Below are 19,898 nucleotides of genomic sequence, written 5' to 3'. Positions count from 1 at the left end.
ATGCATGGGGTGGATACGATCTAACTTCGATTGTAAGCAGCCCCTGGACCAGCCACACAACCCTTAGAAATATTTGAATGAAATCGTCAAGTCCCACTGCCATACTTTGGCATCTAAAGTGGAAAATATTGTACCTAATTAGGGAAAAACACCCTTTCTTGTGACAAATCCAGTGTATAACATTGTTAGCTAAAGACTCCTCGTTTCTGAAACGCCCATGGGGCAGATTCGGAACATTATGCATGACTACAAAATGGCCATTGAGCCCTTTCCCCTGGATCCTCTAAGAGTGGGAATCTGGCAATGCCGTACCTTGGAAGGGAGAGATAGGCTTGTTGAAAGCAAAACCCCCAGATTCGGAGTAAGAGCGGGAAACACAATGGTCGGCCTGCTATGCCGGTGGTTTGGAATCCATATGTCTGTTGATGGCATCAATAATTGGTTTTCATCAATCCCTGCCCCCTGTTGATTGAATTCTTAAGTGAGCCACTTTGAGCTATGTTATCATTAATCTCCAAGAGCCAACCAAAGCCTTGCCAAATTTGGGAGGAGGACAATCCAATGCACGACCATTGGCTTCTGGACACTCATCCCATTTGCAGGATTCCCACTCAGGCTATCTAATTTAGCCACTAGCTGTTTAACAAGGGCCGTTAGTTAGTCTACACTGTCTTTCAAATGTGTAATCTCCAAAGCTAGTTCCACTGTGGGTAGCCCTGTTGTAGGGATATCAGAGCTCTTATCCAATGACCTTTTTGACAACTTTGGTTTGGTCTTGGGTGGATATTTTTAGTAGGATCAGTGTTTGTTTCCTTCCTCATTACCTTTTTCTGTTTCCTCTGTGGTACTTTCCCCTGGGTTATTTTAGTCCCTCCTCCATTTGTGAAAGCAAAAGAGGATATTGAGGCTGAGTACCTTCAAAAGGAAATACACCAAACGCAGGTTATAAAGATACACAGATCTTTATTCAAAGTAACTGAACAGTTTTCAAAGAAACAGAGTATCGGATAGCTATCAGGCCCTCAGTTCACCACAGCGAATACCAGCCCGTTCGGTGTGGGAAGTGAGTGGGACTGTACATCAGAATAGTCGCACCTTTTATACACTCCTAAACATGATGTCCAACCCACTTGCAGGTTAATAAGTCTAAGATCTAGGGTTCATGCCGAGTTTATTCCCTAATTTATGCAGCTATGCATTTAGGGGTTATCCTTAACATATTCAAAACATGTTACAATACCAACAGTGTGTCTTCGGATTTTGCGTTGAGCCTCTGCACATAACTTTATACAATATAGTAAAACAAGTGTTCACATAAGATGCTCAAACAGTATTGTGCATGATATATGTTCATGGATTAGTCTCATTGGTATAGGTAATCCTTTATACACAGGTCAACGAAGGACAAGGTCTCAGTACATGACCCTAACATTTGGCCTGCAGGCAGTTTACACATTAACTTGCACACAGAGGTCAAGACGGCCATGTTACATTCAAAACGGCACTGTCCACCATCTTAGAACACATGGTGACTTTAGGGAGAAAATATAAAATGGCGGATGAACCTAAAATGACGGCTTACACAGGTCTAAGGTCAGGACCTTGCAACGCGGATTTCCTTGCAGAGCAACTTGGCCTAGGCCAATATATATTCATATGATTTAGAGGGTATAATATGTTTTCCTGTTCAACAAACCCTCCTTTTGGCCTATGCCAAGCACTAAACTACTTCTAATCACTTTACAAATAATTCCATGTCTCAATGTCCACACACCCTGAACCACCATCGGAGATATCAATCACCATTAGATTGGTTACCAGAATTTCTTTCAGAAAATATTCATTGGAGTTTTTGTCTGGGGCGTATACCTTGCGTCCTAACGTACCCATCGCCTTTGCGCAACATCCCCCTAGCATCGAACATACACCAGGAAGACACTGTATACAGCAACAAAGGAACAACAGAATTCCCAAAATGATCAACAAGACCGAAAGTACCTTCCAACCCCAAGATCGCAAGAAGTCCCAGAACCAAGCGCTAAGATCCTAGTTTCCCTCTGGAACATGCACTTATGAACTTAGGACATGCAGATTATGTATTGCCTTGAAGATAGTTGGGGAGGAATCTGGCACGAAAATGCAGCAAGCGGACCCCACTAATTTACATACCCCTCCACGTTCAGCCAGGATGACATCTAATGCCATCCGGTTCTGAACTGCTACTAACCTTATTGCTTTCTGTTCTAGAGTCATATAATAGAATATGTCAGTGATCCAGTTGATGATTCTCTCCAGTACTCTCGTTAGTCTCCTGATATCCCCTGAGTTCATTATTTGTCCCCAAAATGGCACAGAGGATTTCGCTACGTCTCCCAGAACTTGTGCTGGAGTGTCACCATTCTCGTCCCGCCGTGGACGAGACTTTGAAACCTCTACAGTACTGGCTATGAATACCCCGGGAACAGGATCCCTAAATAACAAGTTCCCTGCCAATCCCTGGGTAACCATGGAAATGCTACATTACCGCAAACAAAGTAGACAGGTTCGCCTACATACAAAGGTCTGTCTTCCCCAGACAAATTTGCAACATTGGCGCAACCTTTAAAATCACCCATTGTCCTAGTACCATTCCTCTGTATGCAGAAAGAAACTGAATCGGGGCTATGGTTAACAGTGTAAGAAGGAGGCCTGGCATCCGTATTGCCTATAGGAGCCATTTTAAAGGAAATCAAAGATTGGAAAGGACGAGACAGTATATCAGAAGGCCTAATAGAAGCAATGTTGAGCTTACTCCTATTTGCAAAAAGCAAGCATCCCAAGGGAGTCAAAACATGTTTCTCAAACTGATTCAAATTAGTCCCATCGAAGTTCCCTGAGATGCTATTGTTCCAGCGACCAAAGAATAGTGCTCTAAGAGAAGAATAGCATGCAGTTGTCAAAGGTAAAGGATGAATATACCAACCTAGCCCCTTATCCCCATGTTGCGGTAAATGCGAACAGACCCAACAGTTGGACCTTTTAAAGATGGCATGTGTAGCATTCATGATAAGTAATAATGTGTTGTTGTGATATCTCTGTCTATGCTCAGAATCCCTGGGAGATAGAGTGTGCAGATGCACGAAAGGAGTAGAAACAGTAGGTACATTTTCAGTCGGTAACAAATTCTCGAGCAGATGTACTTCCTCTAGATGCCAGAAGCCTAAAACAATGACTATTATAAAACCAATTGACATTATCAAAAAACAGCAGTACGTTTTTGGGGCCCATGTTATGGACTGTCCTTTTTCGCAGCTGGTCACATGTTCACTTATCAGTCCTGTACGAGCAGTAGCGGTGGCAGGCATTGTAATCTTCAAATGAACACGCCAATGTTTTTAGCTGCCAACCTTCAGGCCGAGCGTCTTCTTAGTCCTTCCACAAACCCTAGCCAACATAATCCCAGTGTAGACAGTAGATCGGGCCAAAAAGGCAAGCCCTTGCTGATTTTCCTCGATCGCACAGCCGAACCGTGCAGTAGGTCTATTTCCTATGTCGCAGATCATACCTCGTGCTTCCTGGTACTGAGTGATCTGAGAACAACGTGTCGTCACTTCACGTTGGAAGCAACGTATCAAGAACAAGAGAGGATGCAAGATCCGGAACAACCGCTTCCGGAAACAAAACTGTTGGAGAGTGTGGAGGCAAAATGGCTGTTTCCCCAGGCCCCACAGGCTCAGGGAGAGTCTCCGATGCACTCTCGATGCTGTTTACTGCTTCGGGGTCGTTCATTGCAGTACTGATGAAGGGTTCTGTTTCTTCTGTATCGTATGGCACTGGGTGTGGAATCTTCTTGGTGTGTGTTGCATGGATCCAATTTTTCCGGCCAGCCACCCGCATCGCCGTCTGCGTGACCAGCAGGACTTGGAAGGAGCCCCGCCACCGAGGTGCAAGGCAAGAGGATCGCTCAAATGCTTTTGTGAGAACCCAGTCACCGGGCCGTATGCTGCGACCGGGTCCCTCGTATCGTACAGGTAAAGCCTCTCGCACCTGGCAATAAATCAAATACAAGTTTTTAGTCAACTGGCTACAGTAATCTGAAAGGAGTACATTTTCTACATTTCGCAGTGAACGACTTTTCGGAAGGTTCCAGATATTAGCAGGCCTCCCCATAACCACCTCAAAGGGAGAGAGCCCAGTCTTAGTTTGAGGGGTCGTACACATTGATAACAACACGGTCGGTAAGGCGTCCGGCCATTTTAGTTTGTTGCCGGCACACGTCTTAGCGAGCTTGTTTTTGATGATGCCGTTGTGTCTTTCTACTAGTCCGGCACTCTGAGCGTGTCTGGCCCAATGGAACCGTTTATAGATCTGTAATCCCGCGCATATCTGCAGAATTACAGCAGCGATAAAATGTGGACCATTGTCCGACCAGATAACTCTTGGTAGCCCGAACCTAGGGAAATAATCTTTTAACATAGTCTTTGCAGTAGTCATGGCTGTAGCGTCTTTAACAGGGAAAGCCTCAACCCATTTGCTAAAAGCACAAATGACAACTAACACGTATTTCAAGTTATTACATTGTTCCATTTCAATAAAATTAAAGTGTATAACCTCGGAGGGGACAGAGGGTGGACCAAAACTTCCCCTAGGAGTTGGCGTTCCCTTTCCCACATTATGCTGTAAACAGATCATGCAGTTTTGGACAAAACATTCAGCTACCTTAGACATTTTGCCATTCACCCATACATTTTTCAACATTTTTGTAATCTTGCGGGCACATATATGTGTGGGACCATGAGCCATAACAACCATCATCATAATGTATGCATCAGGAAGTAGCCATTTCCCTTTGACTCTGTTGAAGTGGGAGAATGGGAGAAAAAGCTCCCCCCAATTTCCTCGCGACCATGGCCCAGAGGATCGCGGCCTAGACACCCACCGCGAGATGAATTCGCCTACCTACCAGACGACCGAATACCCTGGTTCAAGAACATACGGATATGCCCACCAGCCTGCCCACCAGCCTGCCCTACTGAAGCCGACACCTGCGGCATGGATGAACTCGACTAAGACCTCAACAACAAGCACCCACATCGTTAGAGATGCCATGACGACCTAGCCAACTGCCAAGAACACACGTGCCACCATGCACACTGGACACTCACACACCCACCCACACGAAGAATATAATCAGTGCTATGACGTAGGTGACGGATACACCCACTGACGCGCATCTTTATTATTTTTCACATAGGTTTTCCGAAATTCAGAAACGCAAGACGCACAAAGCACTCGCTTACACGCTTGCTGACGCTTCTCCTGACCCTTGCATCGTGATGAAAATATAACGAAGACATGATACTGCATATGAAGCCATGTCGCACCGCAACACAGGTGCCGTGCTTGCACATCCCCACCTATGAACCAGGCCCAAGTAGGCCACAAGCAAGAGCTGCCATGAACACTGTACGAGCAAGAGTACAAGTGCTGACCATGCAGAACGAGCCCAGCGAGAGCTGACAGCCAAGGGAGCGATGTTGCAACTCGTATGCTACCAGCCGACGCCAAGGTCACACTTGTAAGCAAAGCCAAGCACGCAGAAGCAAATACAACTTTAAATGTGCAGAATTCTGCCTCAGCCACGGTCTCTCCTCACGTGACCAAGCCAACCTGACAAGGTGCCAGACCCACGAGGGAGAAGTCTCCTGGGTCCCACGTCTGGGACACAGGCTGCAGCAATAAAATGACCCAATGGACACCTACAGCGATGGGAATGGTCTGCTCTCAGGCCTATGAGCAAATCCGCGCATTGTCTGCACAAACACATAGTTACATATTATTGCTAGTGACAGGTACACCGTGAGCTGGGAACAACGATAGTCCCAGGCTGGGGGGCTCGCGAGTGGACCAATCAGAACATGGGGGCACTCATCACTGACGCCACTAACATTAGCCAATCATTAGGGGTCTTCGTGTAACAATTTTCAAGTATCTAATAGAAGGGACAACCCAAGTATACCACCTGTCTGACCCTCAACCACTAATAATGTTCTCTATATGTATGCTATACTAACCCTACCACTTGAGGAACCAATCCAGAGTGGCGATAGGTTTTTCGCTAACTTTCCCAGGTGACGCAAGTAGCGCGTCATACTGAGGCAAAAAGGGCCTGCGAGCCCCACGAACTTTGAGAGTCTGGAAGGACGCGTACGATCCTAGACCCATCCCTGCCGTTGTTCAATAAACAGCAGAACCACCTTGCTTCTTGCATGTGTCTCATACTCATTTTTGGGGAACACGGGAGGAGTTGGGGCCTCCCAGCCCGGAGGTCCGCGGACGGCCCAGCCGACCCTGGGAAAAACACCCCGACAAGTTGGAGGCACTGCTGAGATCTGGTTACGATCTACCTTTTTATTTTTCCAAATACTCTCGTTGCGAGGAGGCCCGGCGGCACGGCCCCCTCTGCCGCTGCCCCCTTTTTGAGGACTACATGACCATCGCGGAAATGCGAGAAGACCGGACAGCGCAATCCGGATATTGGCCCTCGGGAGCTGGTTGAGAAGTATCCCGCCCGCGGTTGGCGAGTGTCCAGACGTGGTCCAAACGAGGGGAGGTGGCGAGCCACTTGGAGGGGTGCACGCAGTTGAGCGCCCCTGCATCAAGAGAACTTGGTGAGTATGTCACACCCAACAAGCAATGTGAGATTGTGAGGGAGGGGGAGGAGTGAAATAAGGGCGGTGGGAGGTGTTACTAAGGTGTGCGGCGAAGATTTGATAAATTAGTGTTGACGATGAAGTGAATGGTAGCTGGACAGGCGCGAGAGCCGTCTGCTACGTCACGGAGAAGGGTGGGCGGAGCAAGAAAACATCATGTGCGGCTGCTCATAGACACTGATTGGCCTAGGTCGTGACCACCTGTAAGGGGTGTGTGTGTGTGTGTGTGGCTTCCTACGAATTGGCGGTTATTGATCAATGAGTAGATGAGGAACCCTATTGATCGAGCACCGAAACTCGATAGATAGATGACGTTTTCCTGTAGGCGGTAGCTAACTGGTTGCCTAATACGGAAGATAATTGGCTGGTTAAGCCCTCCTGTTGAGGGGCGTATCACACGCGAGGCGACCCAGTGTGCGCAGTCTGATTATATTATCGGTTACCTTGTTCCAGGCGTGACAAGAGGACAGCTGTGGGGTTAACGGGGACAAATAGCAAAACTTATTTCGAGCTTTCTGAAGTGTAAAAGATCTTACCGATAGTTTTGGAAGAGGTCGGTGACGTCACCCGTAGGGCTTTCATAGGATACCTCGACCACACAGCATTGTTGAAGAGTGGTGGGGAAGTGAATAGTGGTGAGGGTGTGGGCACGGAGGTTGACGGCCACGTTAAATACGGGACAGGTGGAGAGGGGGAAGTGACCGTGCACGGAGAACGCCGGCCACGACGAGTGAGGAAGGAGGAGGAGGGGAGGAGAAAAGTGGGACGGCTGTATAAGCACGTCACACAGGGCACGCAGCCACAGGGGGCTTCGTGCGCCTTGGCCGTAGGGGGCCGTAACGGTATTAAGGAAGAAAAACAAAGACAGGGAAAAGACAGCATATTTGCAAGCTTTATATTTGGCTGTTTTTCTTTTAGCGGACGGTCGCAAGTCCCCAAACAACGGGGCCAGGTAACACATCTGCAATTGTCATATTTGACTGAGTTTCTTTTAGCCGACGGTCGCAAGTCCCCAAACTACGGGGCCAGGTAACGACTACTATACTGAAGGGAGCTAACAACACAGTGTAACCATGTCATACGGGTTAGGATCGGGAGGGTGAGGGAACACCCTCACTACCCCACTACAGCATATATGTAAAAAACTATCACCCCATAGGGAAAAACTGATCAAATACAGCATAGAATGGACACAAGGGACGGACAACAAAATGACGACACCCTGGCCGCCTAACCGCAGTTTCGACCCGTACGTCCAACACTCGCTACTGACACATATACATAACACATACAAGGGGAAGAAGTTGACGCACCACGTGGAGGTGTTTAACCTATGGAGGATGTTCCAGGGGTCCCGACCAGGACCAACCGGAATGTTCACTGTGGAAGAAACGAAGGAGGAGAAGAAGATTAAGGAGGAAGAAGGAAATGGGGAAAAGGAGGTTGAAAGGGCACAGTGCGCGGGAAGAGGCCGAGAGGGGGAGGAAAAACGTAGCATCGTAAATGAAACAGAAATAAAAAAGGAACGGACCGACGACATGCCTTTAGCGAAAGTAGTGAAAAAGGAGGAAGGGGGCTTATATCCTTTAACGGAACTACGAGAAGTGGTAAGGCAACAAGTAACGGCGGCTGAGGGGTATTCGAACCCAGCGTACAGCCCACCACCATATACAGCTACAGGTGGCTACACAGGGGGAGAGATGACAAGTGCGGTAGGCCCAACTTATAAGAAGATGCACGCAAGGGAAGGGAAGACTAGTGAAGAACCAATCCCAACCATAGGACACGACGAGTGGGTAGCTGCGCAGGTGCTGCTACAATTGCGCGGGACATTAACGGGAGAAGAGAAGGAGGTAGTAAGGAAAATGAACGAGGACGATGAGAGTAGCAGTGAAATAAAAGGGGAAGAAGGTAAAAAAAAAGAAGGGGAGCTGTTACAAGCAGAGGAGGAGATGTTGGAGGAACGATTGGCGGAGTTAAGGAATGAGCAAAATGCCCTGATCAAACAGCTTGAGAGGGAGGAACAAGAGAGAAGGAGGGAAAGAAAGGAAAGTAAGGATGAGTTAGAAAAAATGAGGGAACGAACTGAAGAACGGAAGAGGGAAGCTGAAAGGATGAAGGCGATAGCAGAAAGGGTATCTCGAGCAGCACAGCGTGACAGGAAAAGAGAGGAAGAAGAGAAAGAAAAGGAAATGGAAATATGGAAGAGGAAAATACTATCAGAAACCAGCAAGAAATACGAGGAAGGGAAGGTAATAGAAAGCATATTAGAAAGGGGGAGACAGAGATGGGAAAGGAGGAGAGAGGAAGAAAGGATATTAGAGAAGGTGAGTAGTGAGGTGATGGAGGAATTAAAAAAGAAAAGATAGGAAATAGGTGGTGAAATAGTAGAGAAAAGGTAAGGGGAAAGAGGAGATAGGAAAGGAGAGAGTGGGGTAAGGAAATATGTACGCAGGGACGCAGAAGTAGCAACAACATCAGCACAAAGGGGAGCAATTGGCAAAAAAGAAGTGGGAGGAACGGATTTAATAGATTTAAAAACAGTCACGATTAGGGGGAAAAAGACAGATTGGGGGTTGTCTGTCCTGGATGATTTTTGCAGCGAGGAAGAAGAAGGAATGGGGTGAGAAGGAAGAAGGGGCGAAAGGGAAAGCTTAGACAAATTGTACATCACCCGCACCAACAGGGAGTCCCCATGGGCATGCAGAAGGAAGGAAGAGCTGGGGGGGAGTGAGGAGAAAGAACAGGGAATGAGTGGAAGGCAAACACGTGCAGCTACACCCGCATCATCCCGTCCAACATGTCCGCCCACACCCGCTCCTGAACACACCCCCTACGCCGGCAGGCTTAGAGATCTCCCCGGACGCAGGCAGGAAGAACGGACACACACACCCACATCAAATAAAGGCAATAATAAGAGAAGGGGAAGAGATGAAGGGGAAACCGCAATGAGCGGGGGAAATATGGACATAACAGATGACGTAGACGACTCAGAAGAAGAGGAGGGGTATACGGACTCTACACCGCGACAACTGGGGGGACAGATGGAACACAATCTAATGCCACTATTGGAGAGAGGGGGGGTTAGACCACAATACGTCCCTTGGAAGCATGCAGATAAGGAAAATATAAAGTGTAGGCTCCCATCACTAAGTGGAGGAGCGGGAAAATAGATATATAAGATGGAAAAACACGCTGCAGGACAGAAACTAGCAGTAGGAGACGTGAAGGGCCTACTAATATCAATATTAGGGGATGCGGCAGATGACATCTGGAAGAGAGCGGGTTTCCCCGGGGTCACAATAACGAACACATCACATGACGGGGCGCCATTTGCGAATTGCAGGCATGCATTATGGCAAGCACTGAGGGTACAATACCCAGACACCTCAGACATAGGAGCAATTACGTCACTCAAGATGCGTGAGAACGAAGATCCTGTTGATTATATCCAGGAGATTCAGGAGAAGTGGCGTATGGAAACTAGAGAGCAATGGGACAAGACAACCGCAATATTTTACCACATACTAATACAAGGGCTCCCGGAGGCAGTACAAAAACAATTGAAGAAAGTAGTGGAGATGGAAGCAAAGGCTTGGACGGAAATACAACTGACAATAGTACACCATTGTAGGACGTGGCAAGAAAAGATGAAACAAAAGGAAGAAGATAGAAAAGCGGAAGAGGCTAAATTAGTGCAGAAAAAACTGACTAAGTACACCATGGAAGGTGCACTAATAACTACACCAACAACAATGACACCAAACCCCACACAAGAAGTGGCCGCGCAGGATCCCTCACAACTACAAACACCTCCACTACCACAATCACCACAAGTTATAACACAACAGCTGCCACCACCCCACCATACACAGCTAACATGGGAGGAGGATACTTGGCATCAGAAACTGGATATTATAATAACATTAGGGGAAGGGGAGGAATGATGAGGGGGAGGGGGTATGGCTATCCTGCACAACAGCAAGGGGGAGGATTCCGAAGCTTCTACCCCACTGGGCAACCAGTGTACCAGGATAATGCAGGAAGCTTCCCATGGCAGACCAGGGAACCACCTGTATGTTGGGTTTGTGGAATGTTAGGACACATGTCACGTACATGTAGAATGAGACCCTCCACACCAGCATGGGGGGAACAAGAACAACAAGGGCCTACAAGGGAGCAGCAGGGTTACCAACAACTGCAGGGGCTGCCACAGAGCAGCACACAGCAACAGTTAGTAACACAACAACAGCCACAGACATATTCACTACCGCAACAACAGGTAGCAATAACACAACAACACCAAGTGCAGCCAGTGCAGCAGCCCACTCAAATACAGGACCATAAGGTAACCTCCACCGATACACAGCTACAACAAACACAATTGGGAAGGGTGACTGTCCTGGGACACAACCCTTACACAGGAAGTGGTCAGTCATTATACCCACAATAGGAGAGCCCACAGACGTCCTTGGTGTGTCCCATCCTGTCGATAACACCTAATAGTGCGGAGGAACCACGCATTGAGGTAACGATAGGTGACAAAAAATTATCATTCCTTGTTGACACTGGGGCAACCCGGTCTTGCATAAGGGAGGGTAGATTTAAGATGTCAGGTGAGGCCATGAACACCCAAGGATTCTCTGGGGCTAGGGGTTGGTTCCCTTTACTGATAACATCTCCTTATCTATTGGAGATTATGACATGTCTGTCCCGCTCCTGTATTCAAGGGAATCACCAGTGAACATACTCGGGAGGGACATAATGAGCAGGCTAAATATGACAATCTCCTTCACGGAGAATGGCATAATTTGTTCCACTCCAGGAATAAACATGCTCACTGCACGACAAATACTGCAAGCATACTGTGGACAGACAGTAACTCGGGCTGAGCCAGTGGATGGCGAACTGTTCCAGTACGGAACGGACATGGCATGCGCCTGGATGCCAGGAATAGAAGGAAAGATCTGGAGGAGGCCAGCAGCATATTTGTTGAGGCCCGAGACACCAGCCAATGAACCAGAAGGGAAGGTGATTTCGGTGAGCATCGAGAGTATTATAGCAACTGCTGATTATATCGCAGTACATGCCCAAGACCGGGAAGGGAGAGCATGGAGGGCAGTGATAGCCCTGGCTGAGGGATGCAGGCTCACCCAGGTGTCCGATGAAGAGCTCTTTTCAGAAGACAAGGAAGAAGGTGAAAAGGTATTTATGATGAGTGTAGATATATGGCTAAGAGTGACACATAAGCAAGTGGCACAGAAAATGGCCATGGCACTTGAAGCACCCACATCTATCCCAAGTTCCCTTTTACGAGGAAGATATGGCAAAAGTTCCAACATCACTGTGGACCACCAGTCCCTATGACGTGGGCTGCATAAAGAGTATCGGGGGAGTAAGAATAAAGCTGAAAAAGGGTGCAATACTACCTTGAGTGAAACAATACCCATTATCAAAAGAGCAGATGAGGGCATATACGATACCATAACAGCCCTAATAAATAATGGCATATTGGTACCATCAGAATCACCATGTAACACGGCCGTGTACCCAGTGCGCAATGCTAAAGGAGGGTCTTGGCGTTTTATCCAGGACCTCAGACCCTTGAACAACATTGTAGATGCAGAATACCCCATAACAGCAAACCCGGCCACAATATTATGTGGAATTCTGGCAGAGGCCTCACGGTTCACAGTGATTGACCTAAAAAATGCCTTTTTCTCAATACCCCTGCACCCAGACTTGACAAGCTTCACATACAGAAACACAAAATGGAAACACACCAGTTTACCACAAGGGTACTGCGAGTCACCCTCAATTTTCAACAGAGTAATACAGATGGACTTGGGAAACGTTGAATTGGAAAGTACGGTGCTGCAATTTGTTGACGATATAATAATTTGCAGCACAAGCGAGAAAAGGTGCAGGGAGGACTCATTGAAAATGCTGACAGTATTGGCTGAAAAAGGTTACAATGTAGACAAAGAAAAGTTACAGTACTGTCAGGAACAGGTATTATACATTGGTCAACTAATATCCCAACACAGAAGAAAAATTGCACCACAAAGAGCACAAGCTATATCAAACACGCCACTACCACAAACGGTGAGGGAGCTGCAACAGTTCCTGGCATTGTGCAACTACTGTAGAGCATGGGTTTTTGACTACAGCTCATACAAAGGACCCCTACTTGAAGCATTGAGAGAAGCACACAAAGGGGACAAAACTTTGGGGTGGACAAGGGAAATGAAGGAGGCATTTGACGAGTTGAAGCACACCATATCCACTGCTCCGGTACTAGCCACCCCAGATTATGAACGGCAGTTCTTTATCTTTTTACATTGCGACTCAGCAGTAATGAAAGCAGTATTGACTCAGAAAACCAGCATGGGACACAAGCCAATAGCGTTCTACAGCGGTCACTTGGACCCTGTTATGTAAGGTAATTTCCCTTGCGAACAGAGTCTCGCCGCAGCTGCATTTGCGGTAGAGAAATCATCATCGATTACAATGGGGTGCCCAACCACACTATTTGTGGAGCATGCGCTGTTTGCAATATTGAATAAGCCTAAGTCCACACTAACCACGCAGAGGGCGTCAGGTTATGAGATCATTTTGTCTAGACCTGAACTGTCAATTGTCAGATGTAGTACAGTTAACCCAGCAAGGTTTATAGCAGAAGTTATTGAGGAAGGTGACTATGCTCACAATTGTACACACACTATCGAAATGTATTCATGCACTAGAAAAGTTGAAGAGGATGCACTCAACGGTGGAGACATTTTGTTTATTGATGGGTCATCAACAATAGACCAAAGTGATGGGATAAGGAGAACTGGGGCAGCAGTTGTAAAAATGACAGAAGATTTGGTGTATGTCCTGATGAAATGTGTGCAGTTACCACAGCATTATTCGGCTCAAGCAGCAGAATTGGTTGCACTGATCTTGGCATTGAAGGAAAGCGTTGACAAAAGAGTTACTATATATTCTGATAGCGCATATGTCACGTCAACTGTCCACTCGGGGTTGATAAAATGGCAGAGAAGGGGGTTTAGGAGAGCTGATGGCACCCCAGTGCAACATGCTCTCTTGTTAGCAGAACTAATTGAAGTAATTAATGATCCCCAAGAAATAGCTTTGGTTAAATGCCCAGCACACACTAATGGAGACGACCATATTTCGAAAGGGAATGAAACAGCAGACGCACATGCCAAACATGCAGCGTACTTTGGTGAAATATGGAACCCCCCAGAGTCAGAGAGAGGGAGAGGGAGGGGGATGGCCAAACATGTTGATGAAAGAAGGGTACACCCATCTCCCAGCCACACAGATAATGGAATTACAGGCAGCCGCACCAATGGCAGTAAAGGAACTATGGGTAAAAAGAGGATGTACGATGTCCCCAACTGACGCACTGTGGCGTCAAAATAACACCGGAAAGGTGGTCATGCCGTTGGCACTGTTGAACACTGCCCTGGCCCAGCTCCATCACCCAGCTCATACAGGAAAGGAAGTAATTGCAGCACGAGTTAGGGAAGACTGGTTCTGCCCCGAGTTAAATTCTCATGTAACAAATGTTATCAGCAATTGCCTCACATGCCAACAGTTTACGGTCGGTCACACGCTGCAAGTGATAAAAGGTACTATACCCCGGCCAGAGGGACCCTTCCTGCACATTCATATTGACTGTGTTGATATGATCAATGTATGTCAAGGAAATAGGTATATGATTGTAGTGGTATGCCCGTTCTCCAGGTGGATCGAGGCCGGACCCTGCTCACATGCAGATGCTTTCCGAGCAGCTACATTTCTAGTGAGAGAGGTTTTCCCCAGGTGGGTTGTGTGTGATGTGTTGCGGTCAGATACACTTTGCTAATGAAATGTTTCAGCACATCACGTCCCTGCTGGGTATTAAGCATAAATTTGCGTGTGCATATCACCCGCAGGCCAACGGTATATGTCAACGCCTGAATGGCCTATTGAAAGAAGAAATAGCAAAGATACAGCAAACAACCAAGAAGAGCTGGCTGTACTGTCTCCCGCTAGCTCTATTTGAGCTAAGGAATAGGCCAGGGTCTGATCACCACCTCACTCCTCACGAGGTGGTGACAGGACGTCAAATGCGCCTTCCTCTAACGCCTACATCAAGAGCATTCACAGACCATGAAAACACTGCAACTGTTCTTGGTGACGAAATGTATCAATATGTGTCTTCTTTGATTAATAGTGTAGCGTTTGTATCTCAACAGCTCGAGCGCACGCGGGGCGTGTCGAAGAGTTCTCAACAAGAAGACACCGACAAGGAACTGGAAAAGGAAGGACTAAGCAAAATTGCTAAAGGTGACCATGTGCTACTCCGCAACTTCAATAGAAAGTGGAACGGCCCACGCTTTACTGGTCCTCATTTGGTAGAGGAGGTAGCTACCAGAGCGGTGAAACTGCAGGATAAGCGTGCCTGGAATCACCTACACGACGTGAAGATCTACAAAATCCAGACCCGCCCTAGCGTTAACGACAGGGCCATTGGAAGAGCAACGACAGCAACGGAATTGGCTACGGAGAAGGAAACGTCGACCACAGCTGATGACAGTAGTGTCACCACACGTGATCACACCCCAGATTCCCCAGAGGCAACTACTGAAATAGACACTGGACACTTGCCCACAGCCCATCCCATGGTCACAAGATCAAAAAGTAAACAAACTTCCACCAATTGAGCCCCAAACCCCCTCCCCTCTAAGGTCACCCCCAATTGAAGGACATTGTTTTGCGCACACACACACATGTAAAACACTTGTATGTTTTCTCTTTTTCTTCTCTCGCACATGCAGGTACCGTGTATAATTGTTTTGTTAAGAAAATAGGTAACTAACAGTGTACTGTGCCCAGGAGTAGATGCTGCCCACGGATGATAGCACCCCTGAAGCACTATCACACCAATTTGTATAGCACATAAAAAGACCGAAGTACCTGAAAAGAAGGAGGGTACGTGTATATTATACTGCATTTATTTTGGCCATAGAACAATCATTTCCCCATCTTCACCAGCACTTACCCGTGCTAAGGGATAGATCACTAAGGTTAGCGTGGGAACAGCTCTTCGCTTGGGCACTGAACGATTACTTGATAGGGAGAGCTTAATAACAACCACTAACAATAATAACAAGCGTATTGAGGATTTTCAGGCGGGCACCTTTAACGTCGCAAGAATAAGCTGCCGGACTGCAGCAAGGTAAGAGCAAATGCTGGTGAGACTAGCTTTTGTAATAAAAATGATAGGAGTATTGGTCATCACTGGTCTATTGGCTGCCTCTGTATGGCAGAAAAGTTATGCTATCAATATTATGGCTGCACCCAAACCTAACACACCCCCTCCCACGGCCGCAACAGGTGTCACGTCAGGTGGTACTAGCAACCCTCTGCATAAGGGAAGTAGAGTTAAACGCAGCACATATTCAGATAACAAGGGTATTGATAATTACATAACAGATTCAGCACACGTCTCAAACAACATGTGGTACCAGCACATGACCCAAAGAGGTAAGCAGACAACAGAAGATAGCTGTTATGTTTGCTCATTGATCCCATACGCCATGAGCGCTTCCCGAACATTCGTCGCCACAGAAATACAAGAAAAGACGGCACAATGTATAATATATCTGGCACTATTCCAAACGAGAGGGCGATTTCAAGGAACGGTGATGAGAATGGAGTGGAAAACAAGAGACACATACCCATTTGAAAACAATTTCCTCAAGTCATATTTGAGTTACCATAAGAGCAGTTTGCATGCTGAAGCGTTCAGATACATGACAAGTGGCCCTAAAAAAAGGGAGAAACGAAGAAAGTAACCTTACAATACCTACCATGTGATTGGTACGCCACTGAAGTTCCTGGTATACAAGGCTGTTGGGAAAGTCCACTGGTAACAATAACAGGCAAGGTATACATGAACAATGAATGGGAAATAGGAGTGGTCGGTAGCAACATGGTAACAAGAGAAAATATTACCACCATAAAGGAACACAATGACAGATGTTGGACGACATGGGGCAAGTACGTACCCATGCTGACATGGATGGAGAAGGATGAAGACCCAATAAGTATACTACCGCTGACCGCGCCCAAGTTATGCTACCAACACAGAGGAGATGTGGAGGTGGGATACAACTTACCAGAGGGGGGTGCTGGAACGGCAGTGATAATGGATCACTATTGGGCCTGCGGAAATAAGGCATATCACACCCTGCCCCTGTTGTGGAATTGTATATGCACAATGGTACACATCAATGTACCATCGCTAGTGTTGCCCAAAAAACATGTGAATATGGCCAACTTCCCCAAAATGGATGAAGGGAACAAGAGGAAGAAGAGATCTGTACAATCACAGGAGAGAGAGAACAACAACAACAACAATAATGTCCTAAACAGGGAAAAGAGACAAGGAGAACCCCTGACAGGAAACTACCTGTGGGGAAGGTCGGAAACAGCACTCACTATCCCACCAGAACACAGGTTATTTAGCAGGGCTGCTATGTTTTTCTCGTCAATAATACACCCTGCACTACAAGCGTATGCAAACGCTAAATGGCTCCAGATAACCCGATGGGAACTAATGATGACGATTAATTCAACAGTAAACGGATTCAATGCAATAAAAGAGGAACTGCGAGCGGTGAGAATGGTAGCACTACAGAACAGATATGTATTGGATCTCCTCAGAGCGATGGAGGGAGGAGTTTGCGCAAAGATAGGACAATCATGCTGCACATTTATTCCTGCTAACGATGCCGAAAATGGTACACTTACCGAAGCAGTATCACAACTGGCCCAGATGCACTCCAAGATGATGGAAGAAAGTAAAGGAGTAAAGAAGGATGATAGCTGGTTTTCATTGTTATGGTCATGGATGCCATCATGGCTGTTGGACGGGCTGAAGATAATAGTTGGATGCATAATACTGGCTGCAGCTGTATTGATTATAATAAGGTTTTGGTAGGCCAGGAAGGCATGCACTACAGACAAAATGATCGAAATGGTCGGCATGCACCCCTTGATGCCAACTGACGATGACCAGCACACAGACGTGATAATAAAGGAAAGAGAGAAACTGCGCAGACAGAACATCGCCAATCACTTAGAACCACCATCTGTAAAGCTTGAGAACCCAAGAAACCCGAGGAGCTATATCGGAAGATGGGTATACTGCAAACCGGGAGGGAGCTGTGTATACATGTACTGGTCATTTGAAGACCATGTCAACCACTATGGACACCTGGGAGGAGTGACTAAATATGGAGAGTAAGAGGAGATAAAGAAAAAGATATGTTTGTGGTCGACAAGTCGACCAGAGGGGGGACTGAAGTGGGAGAATGGGAGAAAAAGCTCCCCCCAATTTCCTTGCGACCATGGCCCAGAGGATCGCGGCCTAGACACCAACCACGGGATGAATTCGCCTACCTACCAGACGACCGAATACCCTGGTTCAAGAACATATGGATATGCCCACCAGCCTGCCCACCAGCCTGCCCTACTCAAGCTGACACCTGCGGCATCGATGAACTCGACTAAGACCTCAACAACAAGCACCCACATCGTTAGAGATGCCATGACGATCTAGCCAACTGCCAAGAACACATGTGCCACCATGCACACTGGACACTCACACACCAACCCACACGAAGAATATAATCAGTGCTATGACGTAGGCGACGGATACACCCACTGACGTGCATCTTTATTATTTTTCACATAGGTTTTCCGAAATGCAGAAACGCAAGACGCACAAAGCACTCGCTTACACGCTTGCTGACGCTTCTCCCGACCCTTGCATCGTGATGAAAATATAACGAAGACATGATACTGCCTATGAAGCCATGTCGCACCGCAACACAGGTGCCGTGCATTACACATCCCCACCTATGAACCAGGCCCAAGTAGGCCGCAAGCAAGAGCCGCCATGAACACTGTATGAGCAAGAGTACAAGTGCTGACCATGCAGAACGAGCCCAGCGAGAGCTGACAGCCAAGGGAGCGATGTTGCAACTCGTATGCTACCAGCCGACGCCAAGGTCACACCTGTAAGCAAAGCCAAGCACGCAGAAGCAAATACAACTTTAAATGTGCAGAATTCTGCCTCAGCCACAGTCTCTCCTCACGTGACCAAGCCAACCTGACAAGGTGCCAGACCCACGAGGGAGAAGTCACCTGGGTCCCGCGTCTGGGACACAGGCTGCAGCAATAAAATGACCCAATGGACACCTACAGCGATGGGAATGGTCTGCTCTCAGGCCTATGAGCAAATCCGCGCATTCTCTGCATGAACACATAGCTACATATTGTTGCTAGTGACAGGTACACCGCGAGCTGGGAACAACGATGGTCCCAGGCTGGGGGGCTTGCGAGTGGACCAATCAGAACATGGGGGCACTCATCACTGATGCCACTAACATTAGCCAATCATTAGGGGTCTTCGTGTAACAATTTTCAAGTATCTAATAGAAGGGACAACCCAAGTATACCACCTGACTGACCCTCAACCACTAATAATGTTCTCTATATGTATGCTATACTAACCCTACCACTCGAGGAACCAATCCAGAGTGGCGATAGGTTTTTGGCTAACTTTCCCAGGTGACGCAAGTAGCGCGTCATACTGAGGCAAAAAGGGCCTGCGAGCCCCACGAACTTTGAGAGTCTGGGCGGACGTGTACAATCCTAGACCCATCCCTGCCGTTGTTCAATAAACAGCAGAACCACCTTGCTTCTTGCGTGTGTCTCATACTCATTTTTGGGGAACACGGGAGGAGTTGGGGCCTCCCAGCCCAGTGGTCCGCGGACGGCCCAGCCGACCCCGGGAAAAACACCCCGACACTGTCAACCCAACACCCATCATCATCAAGTTTCCCCAAGCCCTCAGCCACTTTTTAGATACTTCCAATGTGGCATCGGCTTGGCTATCCCACACAGAATCGATACTCTCATCCATTGTACAGGCATTTGTGGCTTCCCTTGAAGTATATATGTCTAAAGAGAGATCAGTGGCAGTCTGTTTAGCTATCTGGTCAGCAAAAGTATTCCCTTTTCCTATATCATCTACAATCTTTTGATGCGCTGCGCATTTTACAATAGCTAACTGAGTAGGGAGTGCAAGCGCTGAGAGTAGCCGTACTATCAGGGAGCCATGCTGGATCTTTGTACCATGTA

This window comes from Ambystoma mexicanum, chromosome 1q (assembly GCF_040938575.1).
Source record: "Ambystoma mexicanum isolate Mex_15411 chromosome 1q, UKY_AmexF1_1, whole genome shotgun sequence".
Classification (NCBI taxonomy): domain Eukaryota; kingdom Metazoa; phylum Chordata; class Amphibia; order Caudata; family Ambystomatidae; genus Ambystoma; species Ambystoma mexicanum.
Note: the sequence above shows the minus strand (reverse complement) of the source record.